This window comes from Stenella coeruleoalba, assembly GCF_951394435.1.
Source record: "Stenella coeruleoalba genome assembly, chromosome: 7".
Taxonomy (NCBI): domain Eukaryota; kingdom Metazoa; phylum Chordata; class Mammalia; order Artiodactyla; family Delphinidae; genus Stenella; species Stenella coeruleoalba.
The window spans coordinates 66,054,572-66,080,761 of record NC_137153.1 but is presented as its reverse complement, the minus strand read 5'-3'; the positions used below and the strand labels follow the sequence as shown (position 1 = coordinate 66,080,761).

Sequence of the window (26,190 nt, the reverse complement as noted above, 5' to 3'; positions counted from 1 at the left end):
TGCCGCTGCCATCATGTGCCTCGCCCTTGTGGTCCTCAACAGTTCTGAATGTGTTTAGGATTTCAGTTCCCTCTTTGCCATGCCTGTTGTGGGCACCCTACTGAAATGCAAAGCAGTAAAAACAGCAACGACAAAAGCCCAGAGTTCTTGCTTTCGTAACATTTTATGCTAAGCATTATTCCAGCCCATTTTTACTGGAAATGCAGATGGTTTTAAGGAAATTGAGATATATGACTATTCATTTAAGATATACATGTGGGAAGTGGTTGAGCTGGGATTAAATTGATCTGTATCACACTAAAGCCCTTGCTGTTTGCCCTAAAATTCATTAATGTCTGGCATATTAGACTTTCGAAACTTAGCATATACTGAATTTTTTAGGGTAGGCTAGGAATCTAGACACAGAACTACACCAGCAATAATAATGAAGGCTCACTGTGAAAACTGCAGTTCAGTAGGAAGGAGGCAGTTGTGTGGGCACCCCACCCCCAAAATCTTGTTTAAGTTGGTTCTCATTCTAGATGGGGATAGTCAGCATCATCTCCAGGATGGGGACACAACAGCCTGAGCTCCTGCTGGAGTCTAATATCCATGGATTTTTTCCTCAGATAAAATGTCACCTGTCATTTTCCCCTGGAACTTTGGGACTTTGTGTTCAGTTATTTTAAGATTTGTTTGTTGCCCTAATGTGTGGTTAAAGCTACTTCTTTTTATTTCATTCATTCATTTATTTATTTATTTTTGGCTGCGTTGGGTCTTCATCGCTTCGCGCAGCCTTTCTCTAGGTGTGGTGAGCGGGGGCTACTCTTTGTTGCGGTGCGCGGGCTTCTCATTGCGGTGGCTTCTCTTGTTGCGGAGCACGGGCTCTAGGCGCACGGGCTTCAGTAGTTGTAGCACGTGGGCTTCAGTAGTTGTGGCTTGCAGGCTCTAGAGTGCAGGCTCAGTAGTTGTGGCACACGGGCTTAGTTGCTCTGCGGCATGTGGGATCTTCCCTGACCAGGGCTTGAACCCGTGTCCCCTGCATTGGCAGGCGGATTCTTAACCACTGTGCCACCAGGGAAGTCCCAAGCTACTTCTTTGGACTGGTGTACTTTCCCTATCCTGGAATTTCTCTTTTCTTTTGTAATTGAGCCTAACATATATCCTATTATAGCCTGACAAATTGTGATTGGAATCAAAATCTTTCCAAGGTGCATTGAGTTAATGGTTTTGGTACATCCTGGGGTCAACTCTCGTAGCATGGAGGCATTTTAATGGGACTCTCAGAAGTCGAGCAGTTAATCCTGCCGCACAGCACAGGCCAGAGGCTTGTTTCCTGGGGAATCCACTTTGTATCTCTCAGCCTGACCCCTGCCTTCTGGCAGTACATCAAAGCAGCTGAACATTTTGAGTTTTGGTGCAACTATCACTCATTCATCAAAGTTCTGTCTGGGTGATATATGTTTTTGAAAACAGATGTGGAAACTGAGGTGACAGACATTGAGAATGGACCTGTTGTTGAGGCTCATATTGTCACACATGCTGTAGGAAGACAGGTTGTTAGCATTCAGAGTGGAACACCTACAATCTGGTGAATTCAACATGTTGGTTGCATAGCTCAGCTCTTGGATTAGTCTTTGTGGTTTGATTTGCATTGCTTTGGAGGTAATTAAAAGCTGTCCTCACCCCCACCCCCTGTGCGTGCACTAAAAAATAGTAAACGTGAAACAGGGTAGCTTACTGTATTTTAGTGTTAGCAAGATATACCAATGTTCTTGTGTTGAATATTCTTTTTCATTTTGGCTGCTCTGTGCCAGGCATTATCTAGGTGATCCTACAATAACTCTTTGAGGTTGATATCATTGTTTCCATTTTATATTTGATAAAACCGAGGCTAAGAGGAGTTTGGTTCTTTGAGTGTGTTCAGCCACTCAGCTTAATCCCAACCACTGTGCTGCCTGTACTGCTTCTGGAATGTGATGTGGTGCAAAAGTACCAAATGGAGAAAACGATGCTCTGTGACTCACAGGAACACCTTTAAACGGCATCACGACTCCTGAGTCTCTCATCGCTGTGCCCTGGACCCCAGCTGTATGAGAAGTCAGCTCATCAAGGCAACACAGTGTGTGGTCCACAGTTTCAGCCAGACCAGTCACTCTAGGGAGAAAAGCATCTGTACTCAGTGTTCATTTCTGTATCTTGGTCAAATGTCATCCTGAGCCATGGCAGCACGTAGGCACGTTCTCACCTTGGGTTTCTCAGGTTCCAAGTAGATACTTGGGCTCAGGGACATCTGAGTATGTTTAGTACAGTTAAAGGAAGAAAAAAGTTCTTCAACAGGCCTGTTTAATCCATGTCACTAATAATTTTTTCATAACCATGCTTTGATGAGGAAGAAATTTAAGAGAAATTATGCATACAGAATGTTTCCCAATTATTATTTTTTTTAATGAACAGGGAAATGACTTGAATGCCATATTGTGGTTGCCTGTGGATGGCAGGATATTGGGTGATTAAAAATAATTTTATACATACTATTGTGTACTTTGGAGCTTTTCTGCAAGAAGCTTTGTATTGCTTGTAAAAAATCAAAGGAAAAAAAGTACAATATAAAATTAGGGAAAATGTTATTTGAACACCTTGGTCTTTTATATGGATTTTGTCTAGTGACCCCAGTAGGAGGGGTATGGGACCAGCTTACGGCAGAGAGCGTGTTCATTGGTTTCCTCCCTTTGTCTTCAACACAGACACCCTGAGTCATCTTCCCTCCCTCCCTCCCTCCCTCCCTCTCTCTCTCTCTCTCTCTCTTTCAATTCTGGACACATTTTTTTCTTAGTAATGTTCAGAATTCCATATTCATTTTCTCCTTAATGGTTCAATATGGAAGGTTCTCTTCTGATGTCTTTGGTAGTAATTTTCAGGGAATCCTTGTTTTGCTTGCTAACTAAGACCAATATCTGTATTTTAAATTATTTTCATCTGTCATTTTAAAAGTATGTAGCTTAAGTAAGTCGAATATAAATTGCCTTCACCCTTTTCTAGACGTTCCATATGCAAAAAATAAATTAAAAATGTACTGAAATTTCTTTTATTACTTACTATGTTCTTAGTATCCTGAGGTCAATGTATTCTTGTCTGTCAAACCTAATTTCTATGTGTGTTGGTGGTCCCCAAACCACTCCCAGGTTCGGTGATTCACGAGGAAAACTCACAGCACTCAGCATACAGTTGTTCTCACAGCTGTGATTACACCAAGTAAACTCAGCAAAGGGAAAAAAAGGCACATGGGGTGGAGACTGGAGGAAACCAGCTGCAAGCTTCCAGAGTTCTCACCCAGGGAGGCACACAGTGCTCCTTAATTCCCCCTGGAATGAGTTATGACAATACGTGTAGAATGTTGCCAACCAGAGAGGCTCGGTAGAGAGTCGGTGCCCAGAGTTTTTACTCGAAACTGATCACATAGGCACCCTCTGTCTAGCACGTATCACAATTCCAGAATCCCAGAAGGGAAGCAATTGTTCAGCATAAACCATATTGTTTGTACTGTGCAGTCTAGGCACCGTGAGCCATTCTTTTCAGGAGATGGAGGGAATTCTCCCGAAATTCAAGTTCCCAGACACCTTCCAGGGGCCAACCTTGTCAGCAGGACTCTCAAAGGATAGCAGTCACAGGCCTGTTATGTTAGTTCCTTTCTGCACAACATGCAGTAGAAAGCTAGAATATCCATTTATACCAAAGGCAAAAATAAGTTTGCTGGAGCAAAGAATATGTGCATTAACCTCTTTAAGAGTGACTTTGGACATCTTCCCTCTAGCTCACGTTTCACCTCTGTAAAATGCGCGAGTACTTTGCACTTTAGAATTCTGTGATCCTCTATGTTTTCTAATACTTTATACATCAGTGATTCTCAGACTGGGGTCCATGTACCCTAGGGTTATGTGAGCACTGTCTCAGAGGTACAATGCAGTGATAGTTCTGTGAGGATGAACTTCCAGATCCTGGACTTTTGTACATGCTGTTTCCTCATATTGGTGTGAAGGAGAGAGAACCTTGGAAGGAGCTTCTGGTTCTCCTTTCTCACCACCGCTTTTGCTTTACAGAATAAATGAATTGCTCTCAGATAGGTAAACAAAGGGGCCGATTCTGAGGGCAAGTGTTCAGAGACCAAAGCAAAGACAGATTAGGTAATAAATACTGAAGAGAATAGCACATTATTTCGCTTAGGCCATAAATTTATTGCAAAGGTTGTGACGTTATCTACTAGCTGCTCACTGAAATCCATGGCCTTCTCTTCCTTGGGCCACAGCTAGTCCACGTCACAGCCTCCCTTGCAGGAAGGAGCTCAGCCAAAGGTATGGGAGGAAAATGATGGGTGACTCCCAGGCTTGGCTTCTAAATACCCCCATCTGTCCTCCTCCTTACTGTTTTCTGGAAAGGAGTTGACCCAGAGGGAGACCCCGGAACCCAAACGTTGAGATGGCAGCGCTTTTGTCCCTAAATGACTGTGGAGGAATGTTAGCCCAGTGAACTGTTTTCCAGCCCAATGCTGTTATGTGAGCCAGAAACAAATTCCTGTTACGTTTAAGTCATTATATCGTTGGACCTATATTTTACCCTAATACACTCAAGATTGCCTCTTAGAATTAGAATTCAGAAATGAGGTGCTTGATATGGGGATGCATATTAATACGTTTATTTTATTTTAAAAAATGAATTCAGTCTTTTTCTGATAGAAACTAAATCTGTTTTGGCAGATAGGTTTGATAACGAGGACCACCTTTGTCTGTCAGGTTATATATATGGCGGACATTTCACATAAATGTGGCTTCATTTGCAGTCCCGAAGTTTGACAAATATACTTAAAGCACGCATATAATTATATCCTGGAATTCTATGCTGGAAAAGGGTATCCTTTACTTTTTTTTTTCCCAATCTTAAAATTAAAAAATAAAATTTATAAGGGTTAACTTTAACATATGCAAAGAAAGGTACAGTTTTCCAAAACTCTTTTGGGGGAATTGTAAGCAAAAACAATTGAAGACTGCTGGTACATAGAAGAGGACTGTTAGCAAGTAGTTTAAATGAGTCTTGATTGATCTGATTAAGCAACAGACAGTTAGTTATTCACTTGTGTAAATGAGCTAAACCTAAAGCAAACAACAGAGACTAATGCTGCAGCTTGAACAACTTGTACTCTTGCAAGTCTTCCAAATTACCCTCTTAAAATATTTGTATAGATCTCATCAGGCAGGTGAATGGAAAGGTTGAGTAAGTGGGCTTCCTGTAAGAAAAGTGTATGCATAGGGGGATTACTTCACTTACTGTGCCAGTAAACCTGAAATTTTATTGTTCCCTCTCCTTTCCTGAATCTCTTTTATGTACTGAGGAGACACATAGGTATGGGATGAACCTCGGGACCTGGGCCAAGTGTTTGTAGGAAAGAAATTGAAGAATAACTAGGTGACTAAAGTGCTAAGGGAAGGACTTAGTCTAACAGAATGCAATTTCCTAAATTTATGATTTGGCAAGCTTGGCACCTGTAGGGTTTTAAATAACTTCGGGGAAACATTCCTACTTGTGCCCCATACAGCATGTCAAACTCACTGCAAGCAAGGAACAGCAGAGTGCAGCCTGAGCATTTGTCCTCCTGGTGGATCAGCTGTAAAGGATCAGAGGCACTCATCACATCTCACAGGAGGCACTACCCCGTTGACTAAAAGTGCTCCAGGAGTGTGTCTCTGGCATCCATCCACTCTGAAAATGCTGGCAGTCATAAATGCCAGAGTCACACCTGGCATTGCTGTTGAAAAACACTGAACACCCCATGGGTCCACAGCCTGAAGGGGTTAGGGGGAAATCTGGGAAGTAGAATAACTGCTCTGCATGAGGAAGTATGAAGACAGACCTCTTCGAGTTGATGGAAGGTATCCTCTGTGTTTCCAGCATCTGCAAAACAAGTATCTAAAACCCTGGAGAGGAGTTCAGAGGGGCAAACAGTGGAAGGTAGGCCAGGGGCTAGTAAGGAATGGCATGTGTTACCTCAGAAACTCAAGGGAACGGGGTGAACATCCCCTGTTTCTCGCACTTCTTTAGAAACTGCGTGAGAGCAAGAACCCAGAGAGCTAATTGCTGGCTAAAGGGGCTTTGTGGGAGGTATTTGGGGGACGATGTTTAAACGTTGGGTGCCTTCCACTTGGCCTGGCCTACTGCCCTGTGAATGGCATCAAGGTGGCTCTGGGGATGGAGTCATCACAGTTACACTCCTGAGACCTCCTTCTGGAGACTCTGTGATTCCTCCAGGGCCGACACCACCATGATCTTCAGCTTTGTATCATCAGAGCCTCATGTGGGGCCAGAGTCTATACCCAGAAAACGTTTAAACGATGAATGAATGGACCAGTTATAAGGTTTCCCTCCAACCTTGCCCACTAAAATGGCACAAAGGGAGGGACTCAGACCAACATTCCATTAGGACTGGTGTGTGCTCACCTGAGTTTCATTTCAGCCTCCCTAGCAGGTGAGATTCAGGAGGAGTCAGGAGGAGAACCCAGTCAGGCATTGTCACTGACACCGTGATCAAGATAGACACTGGAGGCATCCCATTTAGAGCGACTCCGCACACCCACACTGAGTCTTCCAGAGCCTTGCACTTGAGTCCTCTCTGAGGGTGATGATGGAAAGGATAGTACTTGTTGTGTAGCCATTCGCAGAGACAGAGCTCTGACTGCTTCCTGCCTGTGGGACCGAGTGGGCCTCCCTAGGGCTTCGGGCAGTCCTTTTCCTGAAAAAGTCGGCCCCGCTGCTGCAGGCAGCCTTGTCTGCTGACTTGACGCTTCATCTTGAGACTGCTGGGTTGTCACGCTTGGCTCTGGAACTCACACTGCTTTAAAGCTGCTTCCTTGAGGGCAGGAAGAGCTACAGGGGATAAAAAATGAAATGGGCAATTTTGCCAAGGATTTGCAGTAGCAAAACAGAGAGCTGACAATAGGAACATTCATTCTATTCAACAGAATGAGTGATCATGTTGTGTGCAATAAAAGGAAAGTGTCAGAGTTAGGAGAAATGATAAAATAGAGCACCAACCATTAAGTGTTCCTTCCTTATTTAATATTTATATTCCTAGCCATTGTTAGGGTTCCATCTCAAGCAGGGATGAGACCTGACTGAAGTTCCCTATTGTCTGTTTTCCTGAAGAAGTGCTGCACAGTATTTAATAATTTATCAAATAAGTAGAGTTCTCTCAGTTCAGCAGTCAGTATGTACTCGACAGTTCAGGAACATTTCCCCCCGTTCCGAGTTGGTATTTTGTACATATGTTTGTATGTGTGTATTTTATATAAAACACACACATATAAAATATATTTAGTGGGCTTCCCTGGTGGCGCAGTGGTTGAGAGTCCGCCTGCCGATGCAGGGGACACAGGTTCGTGCCCCGGTCCGGGAAGATCCCACATGCCACGGAGCGGCTGGGCCTGTGAGCCATGGCCGCTGAGCCCGCGCGTCCGGAGCCTGTGCTCTGCAACGGAAGAGGCCACAACAGCGAGAGGCCTGCGTACCGCAAAAAAAAAAAAAAAAAAAAAAAAAAAAAAAAATATATATATATATATATATATATATATACATATACATATATATATATTTAGTATGTGTGGATGTATGCATTTGCGTATGTCAGGGGAGAGAGGAGTTGATGTTTACTCTGGCTCTGTCTTAACTTTAGCTCAAGATCATCAGAAAGCCTAGATGAGCCTTTCTATGCAAAGGGCAGAACATCAGGAGGGATCTTGTCCTGGTTCTGCTGTTGGCTACGAAACCTTAGGCAGGGAATTTAATCTCCAGGTGTCTAATATTTGCTACCTGTAAAATGAGATAATCATACCTAACATCCAGAGACATAACGAATCATGAGTTACTGCATGTAAAGTGCCTGAGGCAAATGGAAGTTAACGTTCTTTGTGAGACAGGGCGGTAGCATTTAAACAGTAAAACTGTGGGACAGTTTGTGTTCCTTCTACATCATCCCTTCTCTCAAAAGAAAGATAGGGAGTTCTCTCCACCGTACCTCTATGAGAATTTGGGTCCAGATCCTTAAGAGGATTTTTGTTTAGGAGAGGATTGAAAGAGTAAAAGCATTATATGAAGAGAAGACTAAAAAGCTACGAAGAATTGTAGAAAGGATTCAACTGGTAGCGCATGGTGTGCAGGGGCAGAGAGCTACTCAGATGATCACCTTTAGATCCCTGCCATCAAGTGCCTAGAGGAGACAAGACTCTGAGGGACCAAGTATGTGCTGCCATAGAACATTTTAGTGAAGATAAGGAGTTGAATGGAGGTGGTTGGTTGCTTCTCATGCCCTGGGGAACTTAGGGGAAGAAAATAAGGAGCCTGGGGCTTTTAATTTAATGTAAGTGGTAATGACCTGTGCTGCTGCTGGCTGAAGCTCTAGGAGCCTCTGCGTGGTGTCACCATCTCTCCGTTCCCATCTGTGAAAACGGGTGGTTCAGATAGGGGCGCTGCCCCGGCCCGGGGCCCAGATTAAAGACCTGCAGCAGAGTCACAGCCAGCATTCAACATGAGCAAGAAACAAACATTTCATGAGGCTCTGGAGATTGTTGCTGCTGGAGCATGAAAGATGACTAATATAAAGTCTGTTAACATATTCTTTTGGAAAATGCTCATCTAGTGTCCGATATCAGGGCCCACTATGCTCATAGCTTGTTCTTTAAAAATCTTTCCAAGCACTAAGTTCTCATGCAGGTCTCCATTGACCCTTTATGAAGCAACTACCATAAATGTTACCCAGGGCCACGACTCTTCCACTTATGAGTGTGTGATCTTGGTGAAGTTCCTGAACTGCTCTGTGCCTCTGTTTCTACATCTATAAAATAGAAATATTACTATTGCCTATCTCATGGAGTTCAGAGGAATAAATTAAGTAAATAACGAATAGTATATGTATTACCCTCAAAGCAGTATCCAACATGTAGTAAATATTTATTAAATTTATTTATAAATATTTAATGAGTGTTTACCTTCTTCCGGGTCCTGAGCCGTTACTTGTAAGGGCTTATAAGGATGAACCAGAACATATTGGTCCCAATGTTCTTGGAGCTCTTAGGTCTAGGAAGAGAGATCTATTTAAAAATGACTGTTTATGAAAAGGAATTGTCCCATGACAATGTCCATCAGGGAGACTAACCTAATTTGGAGCGTCAAGAGTGGATGACCCTGAAGGAATGACATTTAAGAACTAAAACGTGAGAGAGGTGCAGCCAAGATGAAGGTAGGGATGGTGGGGGGAAGTTATGCAAGTTAAGGGAGTGGTATATTCAAGGTCCTTGAGGCTGGAAGAAACGAGGTGCGTCAGAGAAGAGAAAGGAACCAGTGGGGCAGGAGCAGCGGAGGACAGCTCTGAGCCGCGTGGCAGAGGAGAGAGGGATGCCTTTGGGGGCGTCTCAGCCCTGGGTGTGTGATTGTGGCCAAGCTCATCTGCTTCAGGCCTCAGTTTCCTTATTTCTAAGGTAAATGATCCTTTCAGTTCTAAAATTCTTATTCTGGGATTTTTCTCACCTTTTCCTGGTTCCAAAAGAGCCAGTGAGGCTGTGCTGAAAGTTGTTTCTAATCAAGTCTAGTTGTGTAGGGTGAACTATGGGGAACAACCAGAAAGGGGGGAGGGTAGGCTCTTTCTGGTCTGATGCTTAACCTGACTTTTATGTTGTAAAATGCAGAGTCCTGACGGCTGACCCTCCAGCAGCTTTGGGTCCTTGGTTGGCAGGTGCCTCTAGCCCCTGCTAGAGGCAGAAAGGCAGGAGTCACGCTTACGCTCCCACTTCCTCCTCTGCTCGTAGGAGTGTGGGCTTAAAAATTTTTTTTCTGTTGCGTTTTTCTTCTCAGACTGCATGGTGAGATAATTTTAGCATTTATAGAAAATGGTGCTCCCCGCTGGGCTTATACATTAACCCCTCCTAAAGTGAATGGAGCATGCAGTGGAGGAACTTCGTTCTTTCCTCTTTTTCTTTCTTTTATTACTTTTCATTTAAAAAAGTTATTCACATTTAGTACATTTGAACCCAAGAGCAAGCAGAAAAGTTTTAAAAATTGGTAGATATTTCTGTATCTTAAAACTCCACTGGCCTAATTGTGAATTTCTGAGTTAGGCCACACAAGATTTTTCGTTGTGTGTCCTCTGACCTACATTGATTGCTGCAACACCAGCATCAGAATAGTTATTATTCTGGTGAGTAAATATGCCTCTGTCACAGATGGGAACAATTTTAGCCACAGTCTGTGCTGTGTGTCTCAGTGGAAACTTTATAGAAAAGTGAGGCTGGGGGAGATGGGAAAGTTGGGAGAATACACTTTGGAAGAGGCTGCTCTGAGAAGGATGCCCACCCTGCTTCTCAGCTCCAGTCCCTCCCTGAGCCAGCTGCCACTCTGCCCTTGGGAAGTAAATGTTGCACTGGGCACTGCCCTCTTCAGCCCTTGCTCCTGATCGAGGTGCTGTCAGAGTGCTCTTCACTTTTGATAACTGTAGCTGCTACCAGAAGACCCCTGGGATCATGAACTACAGGATCAACTGGCAGGCACTTTTGAACTGATGCCCACGTTCCCGCATATCCTTCCTAAGAGCATGTACAAGGATAATCCACACTTTTCCCTGAAGTCGATCTGCTCAAGAACACACCGGCTGTCTACAGGTCTACAGAGTCTCCTGTCCTCCTCCCCCTCACAGCCCATCTCCCACTTGGCTCGTGTCTGTCTCTGATCTTACTGTGGTGCCCTGCTTGTGTCAGAAGACCTCTGGCACGTTAAACAGAGGAATGATGCAAAACGCTGGTCTTAGTAAAGTTGAAAAAGGGAATGAATGTAATGACTGGGTAGCAAGTACTTATTTGCAACTCAGGTGGCTCCTTTTCGTTCCTTTTGGCAAAACTGAAGGACTACCCAAAGGAAGTCTGCTGATAGATAGCGATGGATGGTAGTTGAGAAAGTTCAAAAGAACTGAGAAACATTGCTGCAACAGAGCTCCTCCAATCCTACCCGCTTATTAATGTGAATTATTTTTTAAGGAAAAATATAATTAAAATGACACTGGAACTATATCACTAGCAGTGTGTGACATTATCTGTATTTATACAAGCTACTTTAGAAAAAGCTTTGTCGGCCGCCCGCCCTCGCCGTGAGGAGGAGGTGGGAGGAGGAAGCGGCTGGGGAGATCAGCCGCGAGCTGGAGCGCGGAGCCTGAGTGAGGGAGCAGAGCCGCCAGCGTGCCCGCTGCCGCCGCCTCCCCTCCAGAAAGAACAGCAGGAAGCAGTTGAACATATTGATGAAGTACAAAATGAAATAGACAGACTTAACGAACAAGCCAGTGAGGAGATTCTGAAAGTAGAACAGAAATATAACAAACTCCGCCAACCAATTTTTTAAAAGAGGTCGGAATTGATCGCCCAAATCCCAAATTTTGGGGGAGCAACGTTTGCTAACCATCCACAAGTGTCTGCACTGCTTGGGGAGGAGGACAAAGAGGCGCTGCATTATTTGACAAGAGTCGAAGTGACAGAATTTGAAGATATTAAATCAGGTTACAGGATAGATTATTATTTTGATGAAAACCCTTACTTCGAAAATAAAGTTCTCTCCAAAGAATTTCGTCTGAATGAGAGTGGTGATCCATCTTCAAAGTCCACTGAAATCAAATGGAAATCCGGAAAGGATTTGACAAAACGTTCAAGTCAAACGCAGAATAAAACCAGCAGGAAGAGACAGCATGAGGACCCAGAAAGCTTCTTCACCTGGTTTACCGATCATTCTGATGCAGGTGCAGATGAGTTAGGAGAGGTCATCAAAGATGATATTTGGCCAAATCCATTACAGTACTACTTGGTCCCGGACATGGATGATGAGGAAGGGGAAGGAGAAGATGATGATGATGATGAAGAGGAAGAAGAATTGGAAGATATTGATGAAGAAGGGGGTGAGGATGAAGGTGAAGAAGATGCAGATGATGATGAGGGGGAGGGAGGAGAGGAAGATGAGGAGAAGATGACTAATGGAACACTGATGGATTCCAACCTTCCTGTTTTAATTTTCTCCAGTCCCCAGGAGCAAGTTGCAGTCTTTTTTTTCTTTTTTTCCTCCTTCTCCTCTTGTGCTCAGTTGCCCTGTTTCTGAGGTCTCTTTTCTCCTTTATACCGTGGCTCACAACTTATTTTGGGGGGAAATACCTTGAGCAGAATTCAGTGGGAAAAGAATCTCTACCACTTTCTGTTCCAAATTCATTTTTATCCCTTCCTGTCTCAACAAAAACTTTATGGAATCAACACCACCATACTCTGGGGGAAAAAAGAAAAACCTTCTGCTCCCTTACCTCTGCTGGAAGCTGGAGGGTACTAGGCCCCTGTGTAGTAGTGCATAGAATTCTAGCTTTTTTCCTCCTTTCTCTGTATATTGGGCTCAGAGATTACACTGTGTCTCTATGTGAATATGGACAGTTAGCATTTACCAACATGTATCTGTCTACTTTCTCTTGTTTAAAAAAAGAAAAAAAAACCTTAGGGCTTCCCTGGTGGTGCAGTGGTTGAGAATCTGCCTGCCAATGCAGGGGACACGGGTTCGAGCCCTGGTCTGGGAAGATCCCACATGCCACGGAGAAACTGGGCCCGTGAGCCATGGCCACTGGGCCTGCGCATCCAGAGCCTGTGCTCCACAACAAGAGAGGCCCGCACACCGCGATGAAGAGTGGCCCCCGCTTGCCACACTAGAGAAAGCCCTAGCACAGAAACGAAGACCCAACACAGCCATAAATAAATAAATTAATTAATTAAAAAAAAAACTTTAAAAAATGGGGTTATAGAAGGTCAGCAAAGGGTGGGTTTGAGATGTTTGGGTGGGTTAAGTGGGCATTTTGACAACATGGCTTCTCCTTTGGCATGTTTAATTGTGATGTTTAATGGACATCCTTGCAGTTTAAGATGACACTTGTTTTTTTTGTTTGTTTGTTTTTTGTTTTTTGCGGTACGCGGGCCTCCCACTGTTGTGGCCTCTTCCGTTGCGGAGCACAGGCTCCGGACGTGCAGGCTCAGTGGCCATGGCTCACGGGCCCAGCCGCTCCGCGGCATGTGGGATCTTCCCAGACCAGGGCATGAACCCGTGTCCCCTGCATCGGCAGGCGGACTCTCAACCACTGCGCCACCAGGGAAGCCCAAGGGAAAACAGTTTGACATGAGTTAACAACCAAAACAGGAAGAAAAAGAAAAATATTGGAGTTATTAAAATTTCAGATTATAAAAATTAAAGTGGGAAAAAGTTACTATTTTTCTTCAAAATAATGTTTCTAATTTAACATACTTTAAAGTGTTTTGTGGGTTGAATAATTTAAAAAATATCATGGCCTCTTCACAGGTTTATTATTTTTCATAGTCACCGGAATTCATCATATATTCCTCTGTAGCACATTTAAAGGAAAAATCATATGCAGGGAATCATAGTGGCTCTTTAGGGCATTTTTTATCCTCTTTTTCATCTTCATCCTCTTTTTCATCAGGATCGAGTTCTTCCCAGTATTTACTGAGTGGTATATGTAGAGGAGGCAGAGTGAAAGAAGTGATAAGTTGGAAAGAGTTTTTACTGTTTCTGAGATAGTACAGACGGGTTCCTCTTGGATCTTCCGAATTTTTTTATACTTAATAATACATTTTAATGAGTCTTTGGGGGAAGTCATAACTTTGCTACATTGCTTATCTCTGCCGCCTGCTCACATGACACAATACTCTTGTGAGGTATAATATTAAAATCATCTCTGGCTAAAAGTGGATTTTGGCTTTTAGCCTAACACTGAGCAAATAACCTTTCCATTCCAAGTTAAATGTTCCCATAAGCTCCTTAAAACCAAGTTTTCCTTGTTTAAAAAAGTTACCTAATATAATTCCCAAAGGGTAGGGTATGGAAGCTATTTAAATGAGGCTTAAAAAAAAAATCCTTCCCACGTTTTGCTGGCTTGGTCTTTCTTTTGCTAATATTTGATGGGTGTTTCTTTGCTAGGTTTGGAGTGAGAGGTCAGAATTCTCACAAGGGAGTTTGATGGTCCATCACATGGGTTCATTTCCTTAGCTCAAATTGTGGCTTAAAGCAGAATGCAGCTGCCTATTGCCAGTACGCCTTCACTGGGGAATCACTGCAGAAACTCTATCAGGCCCCATCTTTGTACTTGATTGTGACCCCATTATTGTCCAGAACTCTAAACCTCCAGCTCCCTCATAGCACAAGGCCAGGCTTTCTATGGTTTCCCCAGTAGGTCAGCCCCAAGGTAGATGAAAATTTGATAGATGTGCTTATAGTCTCTTTGGAGTTTTCTGTAGGAACTTGACAAGTAGATTCTTTCTACTAAATATTTTAACACACAGCCGTTAAAATGACATTTACCTCTTCTAGGACCATTTTTGACAGTGGCATGTAGTAGTTTCATTTTATTTGAAAACATCATTTGGGGTTTTATAGAAAAAAATAAAATATTTATCTCCACAGCTTGTTATCAGCAGGGAGGATAGGCATTCTTGGATGGATGGATGGAAGGTTTATTGGTAGAAAGATTCAAGAAGCTATTTTGTGATAAAGGATTTCTTTGCATTGTTCCTCTAGTCAAGTAAATTGCTTGTGGGTTCTTGCTAGGAAAAAATAATCTCTCTGGTGCTGCTTTTAATTTGATCGGGTTTAAAATGTTTTCAGAAGGGTTAAGCTTCCCTTGTGTTAATGTCTGATGTGGTCAAGTGGAGGATGGCTTTGGAAAGGGCTTTTTTATGATGTTCTATTCAGCCTTGCCACAGGAGGTTCAGTACAGTGGACCAGTCAAAACAATAACACCATTTTCACTTGACTTTAAGATGTGTGGTGTGTCCTCTTTCCCCCGACAGATAGTTCCTAAGCATATTTTTCTTTGACTCATGTGGTAAGGGTTTATGTTTCCTATGTTATATCTCCAGTGTGCCCAGCTGTCACTTTCAAAAAATAGGCACACACCACAATATTAACCCACTGTCATGATTTCTCATATATGTCTGCTGATAACTACACTTCACTTGCAAGGGGAAGAATTAACTGTACATCTTGTTTTTGTCCATTAGGTAAAAGTTTGCAAGATAAACTATAATCCTGGCGGGGCATAGGAGCATTTTTATGAGCAGGTGGGCCAAGTTGTGAAAAGAATATCATAAAGCTTAAAACTTGGGGAAAAAACCAAAACCTCCTCTGCTTGGGGGCTCTGTTTTTAATCTGATCCTCTGCTGAGTTCATGAATATTTCAAGGGAACCTGAACAGGTTATTCTTTCTTCCCTGGGGGCTACTGGGTGGTTTTCAATGGAAACATGCAGTTTGTCACTTTCATAGGAATGGTTTTAACACTATATAAGTCCAAAGTGGAGGTCAGAATTCACTTAATAGGGAAACCCCATGTGACATTTTGCCAAACTTCACACAAGTCTAGTAATAGAATAGAATAAATTTTCCACCCCAGTAACATAGATGTTGTTGAGTTTGTTTTTTTTTTCCCTAAGAAGCTTAACATCATTAAAAAAAAAAAAAAGAGTTTTCCCTCTGGAAGAAAGCAGAAATACATGCTCCCTATACTTTAAGAAGGATCTGTGAATCCAGGTGTTTAGTTTCTTACATTTTGATGAATACTGGATAAATGTATGATTTCAGTGACCCTGCTTTAAAAAATAGTTAACTAAACACGGCTATTGCAGAAAAAATGAAAATACTCAAAAAATGAAAACCCTGAATCTAGTAAGAAGATTCTCCCCCCCACCCCACTTCTTAAAAGTAAATCTGAAAAAAACACACTGGTGATAAAGAATTAAGCTGTGGTCATCACACTTGCCATTGAAATGGGAAGCCAGGATTGAAGAATGAGTACACTGGCTCACAGCTGGGAAGACATCAGCAGGGGGAAGAAAGATCACGTGTTGCTGAGGGAGGCTGAACAGGGGAACTTGGTACAGACTAGTTTGAGAAGAGTTGTTGATGCTTGTCCTGCCACGGGGCTCAGCCACAGGCTCAGCAAATGGGGCTACGCTGTTCTGTGAAGATTTATTGAAAAATCACACCCTTTTTGTTCCTCAGTGGAATAATCCCCTTACAACTGGTGCAATCTGATTTTCTGCCTCATTTGTATCCTATGTTCAAGCTCGTTTTGCTGTGGGAACCGGAAAGGAACAGATACATTATCACATTCTACTGTTTCTTTTTCCTTTTTTTCCTCATCTTTTAAAGGGTACAGTAACAATGGCCATGTTTGCAAAGCCTTTTGTTATTTTTGTGTTTAGAGAGCACTTCTGTATCCATTACCCCCTTGATTCCCACGGTGCTCCTATGAAGCGAAGCTGTAGAAACTGAGGCTCAGGTGCACATGGGAACTCACCCAAGTACCCTGCTCCCTAGTGGGGGACCTGGAGCTCAAACTGCAGTCTCTCTCAGTGCTTCTCCTCTGTCAGGGAACCGGATGGGTGTGAGTTAGCCTGAAATTTGCTCAGATACCGGCAAGCATTATGAGCCCCAAATCTTAACCTTTAGTACAAAAAAACCTAGAGGTCTTGAACTCTTCTGTTTCCTCATTTTGCATTCATTTGACCACAGTCATTTGAAGGGGATTCCAAAGAATACTGTTTTTTCTTTATCGTTTACCATTGAAAAGTACCACGTTGGCCTCAAAACTGTAGCACTGAAATTTATATGTATACATACTTAGACAAAAGCAGCTTGTCTTTTACTCCCTGAAGCTTGATGGACCCCTGTTCCATGGATCAGCTGAGGGGCTGTCTCATCACACACAGGCATACACATAAGGGGAATAGGGGTGTGAACTTCAGGATGAACCGGATTATCCTCATCTTTTAAAAAAGTAATGTGAATGATAGAAGACGACCACACTTTAGTTTTACGATCGCCAGTGAGCCATAATAGAAGCAATAAATGTCTCTTAGAGTTCTTTCACACATCTGCTTCGGTAATTCACTGTTCTGTTTGAACAGATCTCACAGAAATGGAATTTTTAAATATTGAGAAAATTCCATTGAGAAATAGAGGGAGAATGAAAAACTCACCATAAAAGCCATGGCAAGAATAAGCAAGATGTGGCCCACATCTGAAAAATGTTTACTTTTAATCTAAATGAAGTTTTCAGAGAAGTTAGTGTTCTCACCCTTTTGCTGAACAGTCAGTTGCTGGGCCAGTCTAATACCTGTTTGACGTTGTTTAGCCAATTTTTCATGACAGAAACACATTGTAGGTAATGTGGATAAGGTATTGTTATTTTCATGAAGAAAATCTGCATGGTTAGAATTACTTGACTCCTCAATTGCCGTTATAAACCTTTTTATGACCTGTTCATGGCTAGTTGCAAAAACAGGGAAACTGAGGGTAGTGCACAGTGTCTTTGGTTCGTTGTGGAAGCAAATCTGCCAGTTCTGATTTTGAAATGTTAAGAAAGAAAAAAAAAAAAGCTCTAAAGATACCATGGTTTTTATACTCTAACCTTTTTTGATTATTATTGTAAAAACAGTAAAACAACAACCTTAAAAAAGAGAAACCTAGGGTTCCAGTAATCTAATCATGATGTTTTCCATTTTTTTTTACATCTTTATTGGAGTATAATTGCTTTACAATGGTGTGTTAGTTTCTGCTTTATAACAAAGTGAATCGGTTATACAAATACATATGTTCCCATATCTCTTCCCTCTTGTGTCTCCCTCCCTCCCACCCCTCTAGGTGGCCACAAAGTACCGAGTTGATCTCCCTGTGCTATGCTGCTGCTTCCCACTAGCTATCTATTTTACGTTTGGTAGTGTATATATGTCCATGCCACTCTCTCACTTTGTCACAGCTTACCCGTCCCCCTCCCCATATCCTCAAGTCTGTTCTCTAGTAGGTCTGTGTCTTTATTCCTGTCTTACCCCTAGGTTCTTCATGACATTTTTTTCTTAACTTCCATATATATGTGTTAGCATACGGTATTTCTCCTTCTCTTTCTGACTTACTTCACTCTGTATGACAAACTCTAGGTCCATCCACCTCATTACAAATAGCTCAATTTTGTTTCCTTTTATGGCTTAGTAATATTCCATTGTATATATGTGCCACATCTTCTTTTTTGTTTTTGCGGTACGCTGGCCTCTCACTGTTGTGGCCTCTCCTGTTGTGGAGCACAGGCTCTGGACGCGCAGGCTCAGCGGCCATGGCTCACAGGCCCAGCCGCTCTGCGGCATGTGGGAGCTTCCCGGACTGGGGCACGAACCCACGTCCCCTGCATCGGCAGGCGGACTCTCAACCACTGCGCCACCAGGGAAGCCCAGTGTGCCACATATTCTTTATCCATTCATCCGATGATGGACACTTAGGTTGCTTCCATGTCCAGGCTAAGGTAAATAGAGCTGCAATGAACATTTTGGTACATGACTCTTTTTGAATTATGGTTTTCTCAGGGTATATGCCCAGCAGTGGGATTGCTCGGTCATATGGTAGTTCTATTTTTAGTTTTTTAAGGAACCTCCATACTCTTCTCCATAGTGGCTGTACCAATTTACATTCCCACCAGCAGTGCAAGAGGGTTCCCTTTTCTCCACACCCTCTCCAGCATTTATTGTTTCTAGATTTTTTGATGATGGCCATTCTGACCGGTGTGAGATGATATCTCATTGTAGTTTTGATTTGCATTTCTCTAATGATTAATGATGTTGAGCATTCTTTCATGTGTTTGTTGGCAGTCTGTATATCTTCTTTGGAGAAATGTCTATTTAGGTCTTCTGCACATTTTTGGATTGGGTTGTTTGCTTTTTTGTTATTGAGCTGCATGAGCTGCTTGTAAATTTTGGAGATTAATCCTTTGTCAGTTGCTTCATTTGCAGATATTTTCTCCCATTCTGAGGGTTGTCTTTTGGTCTTGTTTATGGTTTCCTTTGCTGTGCAAAAGCTTTGAAGTTTCATTAGGTCCCATTTGTTTATTTTTGTTTTTATTTCCATTTCTCTAGGAGATGGGTCAAAAAGAATCTTGCTGTGATTTATGTCATAGAGTGTTCTGCCTATGTTTTCCTCTAAGAGTTTGATAGTTTCTGGCCTTACATTTAGGTCTTTAATCCATTTTGAGCTTATCTTTGTGTATGGTGTTAGGGAGTGATCTAATCTCATACTTCTACATGTACCTGTCCAGTTTTCCCAGCACCACTTATTGAAGAGGCTGTCCTTTCTCCACTGTACATTCCTGCCTCCTTTATCAAAGATAAGGTGACCATATGTGTGTGGGTTTATCTCTGGGCTTTCTATCCTGTTCCATTGATCTATCTTTCTATTTTTGTGCCAGTACCATACTGTCTTGATTACTGTAGCTTTGTAGTATAGTCTGAAGTCAGGGAGCCTGATTCCTCCAGCTCCATTTTTCGTTCTCAAGATTGCTTTGGCTGTGCGGGGTCTTTTGTGTTTCCATCCAAATTGTGAGACTTTTTGTTCTAGTTCTGTGAAAAATGCCAGTGGTAGTTTGATAGGGGTTGCATTGAATCTGTAGATTGCTTTGGGTAGTATAGTCATTTTCACAATGTTGATTCTTCCAATTCAAGAACATGGTATATCTCTCCATCTATTTGTATCATCTTTAATTTCTTTCATCACTGTCTTATAATTTTCTGCATCCAGGTCTTTTGTCTCCTTAGGTAGGTTTATTCCTAGATATTTTATTCTTTTTGTTGCAATGGTAAATGGGAGTGTTTTCTTGATTTCACTTTCAGATGTTTTATCATTAGTGTATAGGAATGCCAGAGATTTCTGTGCATTAATTTTGTATCCTGCTACTTTACCAAATTCATTGATTAGCTCTAGTAGTTGTCTGGTAGCATCTTTAGGATTCTCTATGTATAGTATCGTGTCATCTGCAAACAGTGACAGCTTTACTTCTTCTTTTCCAATTTGGAATCCAAATTGGAATCCAATTTGGAATCCTTTATTTCCTTTTCTTCTCTGATTGCTGTGGCTAAAACTTCCAAAACTATGTTGAATAAGAGTGGTGAGAGTGGGCAACCTTGTCTTGTTCCTGATCTTAGTGGAAATGCGTTCAGTTTTCCACCATTGAGGACGATGTTGGCTGTGGGTTTGTCATATATGGCCTTTATTATAGTGAGGAAAGTTCCCTCTATGCCTACTTTCTGCAGGGTTTTTATCATAAATGTGTGTTGAATTTTGTCGAAAGCTTTCTCTGCATCTATTGAGACGATCATATGGTTTTTCTCATTCAATTTGTTAATATGGTGTATCACGTTGATTGACTTGCGTATATTGAAGAATCCTTGCATTCCTGGAATAAGCCCCACTAGATCATGGTGTACGATCCGTTTAATGTGCTGTTGGATTCTGTTTGCTAGTATTTTGTTGAGGATTTTTGCATCTATGTTCATCAGTGATGTTGGCCTGTAGTTTTCTTTCTTTGTGACATCCTTGTCTGGTTTTGGTATCAGGGTGATGGTGGCCTTGTAGAATGAGTTTGGGAGTGTTCCTCCCTCTGCTATATTTTGGAAGAGTTTGAGAAGGATAGATGTTAGCTCTTCTCTAAATGTTTGATAGAATTCACCCGTGAAGCCATCTGGTCCTGGGCTTTTGTTCGTTGGAAGATTTTTAAGCACAGTTTCAATCTCAGTGCTTGTGATTGGTCTGTTCATATTTTCTATTTCTTCCTGATTCAGTCTTGGCAGGTTGTGCATTTCTAAGAATTTGTCCATTTCTTCCAGGTTGTCCATTTTATTGGCATAGAGTTGCTTGTAGTAATCTCTCACGATTGTTTGTATTTCTGCAGTGTCAGTTGTTACTTCTCCTTTTTCATTTCTAATTCTATTGATTTGAGTCTTCTCTCTTTTTTTCTTGATGAGTCTGGCTAATGGTTTATCAATTTTGTTTATCTTCTCAAAGAACCAGCTTTTAGTTTTATTGTTCTTTTCTATCGTTTCCTTCATTTCTCTTTCATTTATTTCTGATCTGATTTTTATGATTTCTTTCCTCTGCTAACCTTGGGGTTTTTTTGTTCTTCTTTCTCTAATTGCTTTAGGTGCAGGTTTAGGTTGTTTATTCGAGATGTTTCCTGTTTCTTAAGGTAGGATTGTATTGCTATAAACTTCCCTCTTGGAACTGCTTTTGCTGCATCCCATAGGTTTTGGGTCGTTGTGTCTCCATTGTCATTTGTTTCTAGGTATTTTTTGATTTCCTCTTTGATTTCTTCAGAGATCACTTTGTTATTAAGTAGTGTATTGTTTAGCCTCCATGTGTTTGTATTTTTTACAGTTCTTTTCCTGTAATTGATATCTAGTCTCATAGCGTTGTGGTCGGAAAAGATACTTGATACAATTTCAATTTTCTTAAATTTACCAGGGCTTGATTTGTGACCCAAGATATGATCTATCCTGGAGAATGTTCCATGAGCACTTGAGAACAATGTGTATTCTGTTGTTTTTGGATGGAATGTCCTATAAATATCAATTAAGTCCATCATATTTAATGTATCATTTAAAGCTTGTGTTTCCTTATTTATTTTCCTTTTGGATGATCTGTCCATTGGTGAAAGTGGGGTGTTATGAATGTGTTACTGTCGATTTCCCCTTTTATGCCTGTTAGTATTTGTCTTATGTACTGAGGTGCTCCTATGTTGGGTGCGTAAATATTTACAATTGTTATATCTTCTTCTTGGATCGATCCCTTGATCATTATATAGTGTCCTTCTTTGTGTCTTCTAATAGTCTTTATTTTAAAGTCTATTTTGTCTGATATGAGTATTGCTATTCCAGCTTTCTTTTGGTTTCCATTTGCATGGAATATCTTTTTCCATCCCCTTACTTTCAGTCTGTATGTGTCTCTAGGTCTGAAGTGGATCTCTTGTAGACAGCATATATATGGGTCTTGTTTTTGTATCCATTCAGCCAGTCTGTGTCTTTTGGTGGGAGCAATTAGTCCATTTATATTTAAGGTAATTATCGATATGTATGTTCCTATTCCCATTTTCTTAATTGTTTTGGGTTTGTTGTTGTAGGTCTTTTCCTTTTCTTGTGTTTCTTGCCTAGAGAAGTTCCTTTAGCATTTGTTGTAAAGCTGGTTTGGTGGTGCTGAACTCTCTCAGCTTTTGCTTGCCTGTAAAGTTTTTAATTTCTCCATCAAATCTGAATGAGATCCTTGCTGGGTAGAGTAATTTTGGTTGTAGCTTTTTCTCTTTCATCACTTTAAATATGTCCTGCCAGTCCCTTCTGGCTTGTATAGTTTCTGCTGAAAGATCAGCTGTTAACCTTATGGGAATTCCCTTTTGTGTTATTTGTTGTTTTTCCCTTGCTGCTTTTAATATATTTTCTTTGTATTTAGTTTTTTGACAGTTTGATTAATATGTGTCTTGGCATATTTCTCCTTGGGTTTATCCTGTATGGGACTCTCTGTGCTTCCTGGACTTGATTAAGTATTTCCTTTCCCATATTAGGGAAGTTTTCAACTATAATCTCTTCAAATATTTTCTCAGTCCCTTTCTTTTTCTCTTCTTCTTCTGGAACCCCTATAATTCGAATATTGGTGCATTTAATGTTGTCCCAGAGGTCTCTGAGACTGTCCTCAGTTCTTTTCATTCTTTTTTCTTTATTCGGCTCTGCAGTAGTTATTTCCACTATTTTATCTTCCAGGTCACTTATCTGTTCTTCTGCCTCAGTTATTCTGCTATTGATCCCATCTAGAGTATTTTTAATTTCATTTATTGTGTTGTTCATTGTTGCTTGTTTTGTCTTTAGGTCTTCTAGGTCCTTGTTAAGTGTTTCTTGCATTTTGTCTATTCTATTTCCAAGATTTTGGATCATCTTTACTATCATTATTCTGAAGTCCTTTTCAGGTAGACTGCCTATTTCCTCTTCATTTGTTAGGTCTGGTGGGTTTTTATCTTGCTCCTTCATCTGCTTTGTGTTTTTTTTCTGTCTTCTCATTTTGCTTATCTTACTGTGTTTGGGGTCTCCTTTTTGCAGGCTGCAGGTTCGTAGTTCCCGTTGTTTTTGGTGTCTGTCCCCAGTGGCTAAGGTTGGTTTAGTGGGTTGTGTAGGTTTCCTGGTGGAGGGGACTAGTGCCTGTGTTCTGATGGATGAGGCTGGATCTTGTCTTTTTGGTGGGCAGGTCCACGTCTGGTGGTGTGTTTTGGGGTGTCTGTGGCCTTATTATGATTTTAGGCAGCCTCTCTGCTAATGGGTGGGGTTGTGTTCCTGTCTTGCTCATTGTTTGGCATAGGATGTCCATCACTGTAGCTTGTTGGTTGTTGAGTGAAGCTGGGTGCTGGTGTTGAGATAGAGATCTCTGGGAGATTTTTGCCGTTTGATATTATGTGGAGCTGGGAGGTCTCTTGTGGACCAGTGTCCTGAAGCTGGCTCTCCCACCTCAGAGGTACAGCACTGACTCCTGGCTACAGCACCAAGAGCCTTTCATCCACATGTCTTTCGCGCCACCCTAGTTTCGAATCTCCCGCCCCTGCCCCTCAGGCTTGGTCCCCGTGGGAGCGATGTTTTCCATTTTTGCTTATTCACTGAAATATTTGTTCTTATGTGGTGATTGTAATCACTGTGTTCATTCATGGTGATTTTAGACATTTTTAATTGTTCTGTGTCAGGGATTCTTAACTTGTTTCATGGACCCTTTTGGCAGTTTTTGGTAAAGGCTATGGATAGTTCTTCAGAAAAGTATTTTAAAATATTAAAAATAAAATACATAGGATTACAGAGGAGACAATAATATTGAAGTACAGTTACTAAATTGTTTTAAAAATTAGTTTGTGACATGGTAACGTGTTTTTTTTCTTTTTATCAATGCATTAAATAACAAGATGCAGAAATCTATAGTTACCTGGTGTCTGAATGATTACGAGCAACAGTGTTTTGAAACTGTGGCTTTGAAGATGAAGGGGAGGTCAGGGCGGTTGAGGACCTTCATGCCTCATGGTCCCTATTATCTGGGTGAAGGAATAGGCTCAGTTGTCTTTAGAATGTGCGGATTTGGGCTTGGGTTCAAGAGTGGTAAGGTTTGGGAACAGATGGGGCAGCCTTGCTTAGCTCTGACTATGTCCTAGGGTCTGAGAAACCTTTTATAGACGTTATTTCTTTGAACCCTGAGAACAGCTTCATGAGGAGTAGTTGCTGTTGTCATCTTTACTTGACCAGTGAAGCAGCTAAGCTTGGAAAGATTACCCACAAATAGATCATTGAAAAAAATATTGGCCATTTACTCGTCCTCAGAGGAAGTCCACCTAAATAATCCAGAAGCAATATCCTGGTTAGTAAATCAATGCAAGGCCACAGTGGGGGCAGGGTTAGGGTTCAATCCTAATCCTTTGACCAGAGCCTGTTTTATCGCCTTTTGTCCATTCCCTCAGCTGGGAAAGATAAAAGAACTTCTCGGTGACCCTAAGGGCCACTTGAGATTGAAACCCCACATTTGTCTAATCTAGAAGACAAATCCCCAAACTCACTGTTAGGTGATTGTTCCTCCAGAAGCAGGAGGAGGGATGGGCTCTGGACTGGACAGTGTTCACACAGGGGGCTTTACCCTGACCTGGCTCTTCTCAGGGCCACAGTTTTCCCCAACGGAGAGGGAGAGGGTCTTCCTCTGAAAGGCCACCTGTGACACGTCTGCTAATGTTGACCTAATAGCTTTTCATCACTGCTTCCTCAGTTTTATTTGGAGACATGGTGCTGGGGTATTTAAACTTAAGCATAAATTTTCGCAATGTGGTCTGCTGCTGGTATAATTGAAAGACAAGAGGCAAAGAGGTTGCAGCAGGCCACAGAGAGAACCATTCATGGGTGACAGTTTCTCACAAGAGTCAGATGTGTTCAGGGGCCTTGGGGCAGCTTCTGGTGTTTAGAGCAGGAAGTACACCCCAACATCTCGGTTTGTGTAGTGATCAAAAAAAAATCATGAGATCTGTTTATTTTTCCTTTTTCCAAACATTCATATAAGTACCATTCACCAAGATAAATATATGTAGCAGGAGTGTAAATAAATGTTCATTTAAACTGTTAAAAAGTGCCTATGGGAAGTCAGATAAGAGAGGCGGTTGAAACTTGGCTTGTGGGAGCCAGTTCCTTCTCTGCAGATTAGAGATGCCTTTACTGTTTCCTCTCAGACCCGACCAGTGAACGCAATTTCAGTAAATATACAGAAAACAGGCATTTCAGAAACATACACTCCTCTCTTAAAAAAACCTTAAACAAAACAACCCGGCAACGTTTATAGTGTTGGATGTTTGCACTGTCTCAAAACAAATATTGCTAAGGATAATTAGTCTTTGTCTTTGATTTATTGTTTTTTTGTCAGATATCTTAAGGCCTTTAGGCTTGAGGCCAGAAATAAATAGAAAATGTGTCCTAGTCCTTGATCTGATAATGCCAATAGCAAGTCGTATCAGATATTCATAACAAATAAAGATTTTTTTTTTTTGCCTGTCCTTGGAACAGCAGGAAGCTTGTAAGCCAGCCTCCCTAAACTGTGACAAACAGGAAAATTGTGTTTCTTTTTAGATTTAACAGAGAATTAAATGATTAAAATGCTATCATTTCCAGCATTAATTCAGAGCGATCTATAAAAATTCTTCTAAGTTATAAGTAACCTCACAAATTTGTGTCAATTTTTGTAGGTTAGAGAGCACATGTCAGTGACTAAGCAGGACCTCGTTGTATCAGAAAGGACAGAGTGCCTTTTTTTTTTTTAAGTAAGTATATAATTCAGTAATTCTGGGTTCAATTAAATGCTTTATTCAAGGAGAGTAAGAATTTCTGTTTGATTTCTTATAAACAATAATTTCAAAAAATGAAATTTCCTCTAGGAAACAGGTGCTCTTTAATATTAACATAAAAAGAGATAAAAGTGCAAATAAAAAGTACTTACAAAATGTTTATTTTGTGGTTTAGGAGGCTTGCTTTCCCCACCCATCAGCTGAAAGATGTTTAGTGACACTTAATAAGTACTCGGAATAAGATTTGTTCTAAAGCTCTCTGTATGCTATAGTTGTATGCCCCCTTTGCCCTTTAAATCTGAAATAAACTTGAAATGAAGTATAGAACCCAAACAGGCTGTTAGAGAAGTAGAAATGATAAGTGATTGATTTTTCTCAGCATAGATAACATTGCCTATTTTGTGATTCAGCAAATGCTGCCTTATACCATCAGTGAAGTGCC

The 26,190-nt window shown here is 41.4% G+C and overlaps 1 protein-coding gene and 1 pseudogene across 10 annotated transcripts in view; both read left to right on the top strand.

Annotated features, from left to right (window-relative positions):
* Positions 1 to 26,190, top strand: part of KDM4C (lysine demethylase 4C) — a 451,309-nt gene that overhangs the window by 339,146 nt on the left and 85,973 nt on the right. The gene's annotated exons all lie outside the window — the stretch shown is intronic.
* Positions 6,147 to 12,462, top strand: LOC307189555 (protein SET-like; annotated as a pseudogene). The gene is made up of 2 exons: positions 6,147 to 6,266; positions 11,089 to 12,462. The product of its transcript is annotated as a protein SET-like (transcript).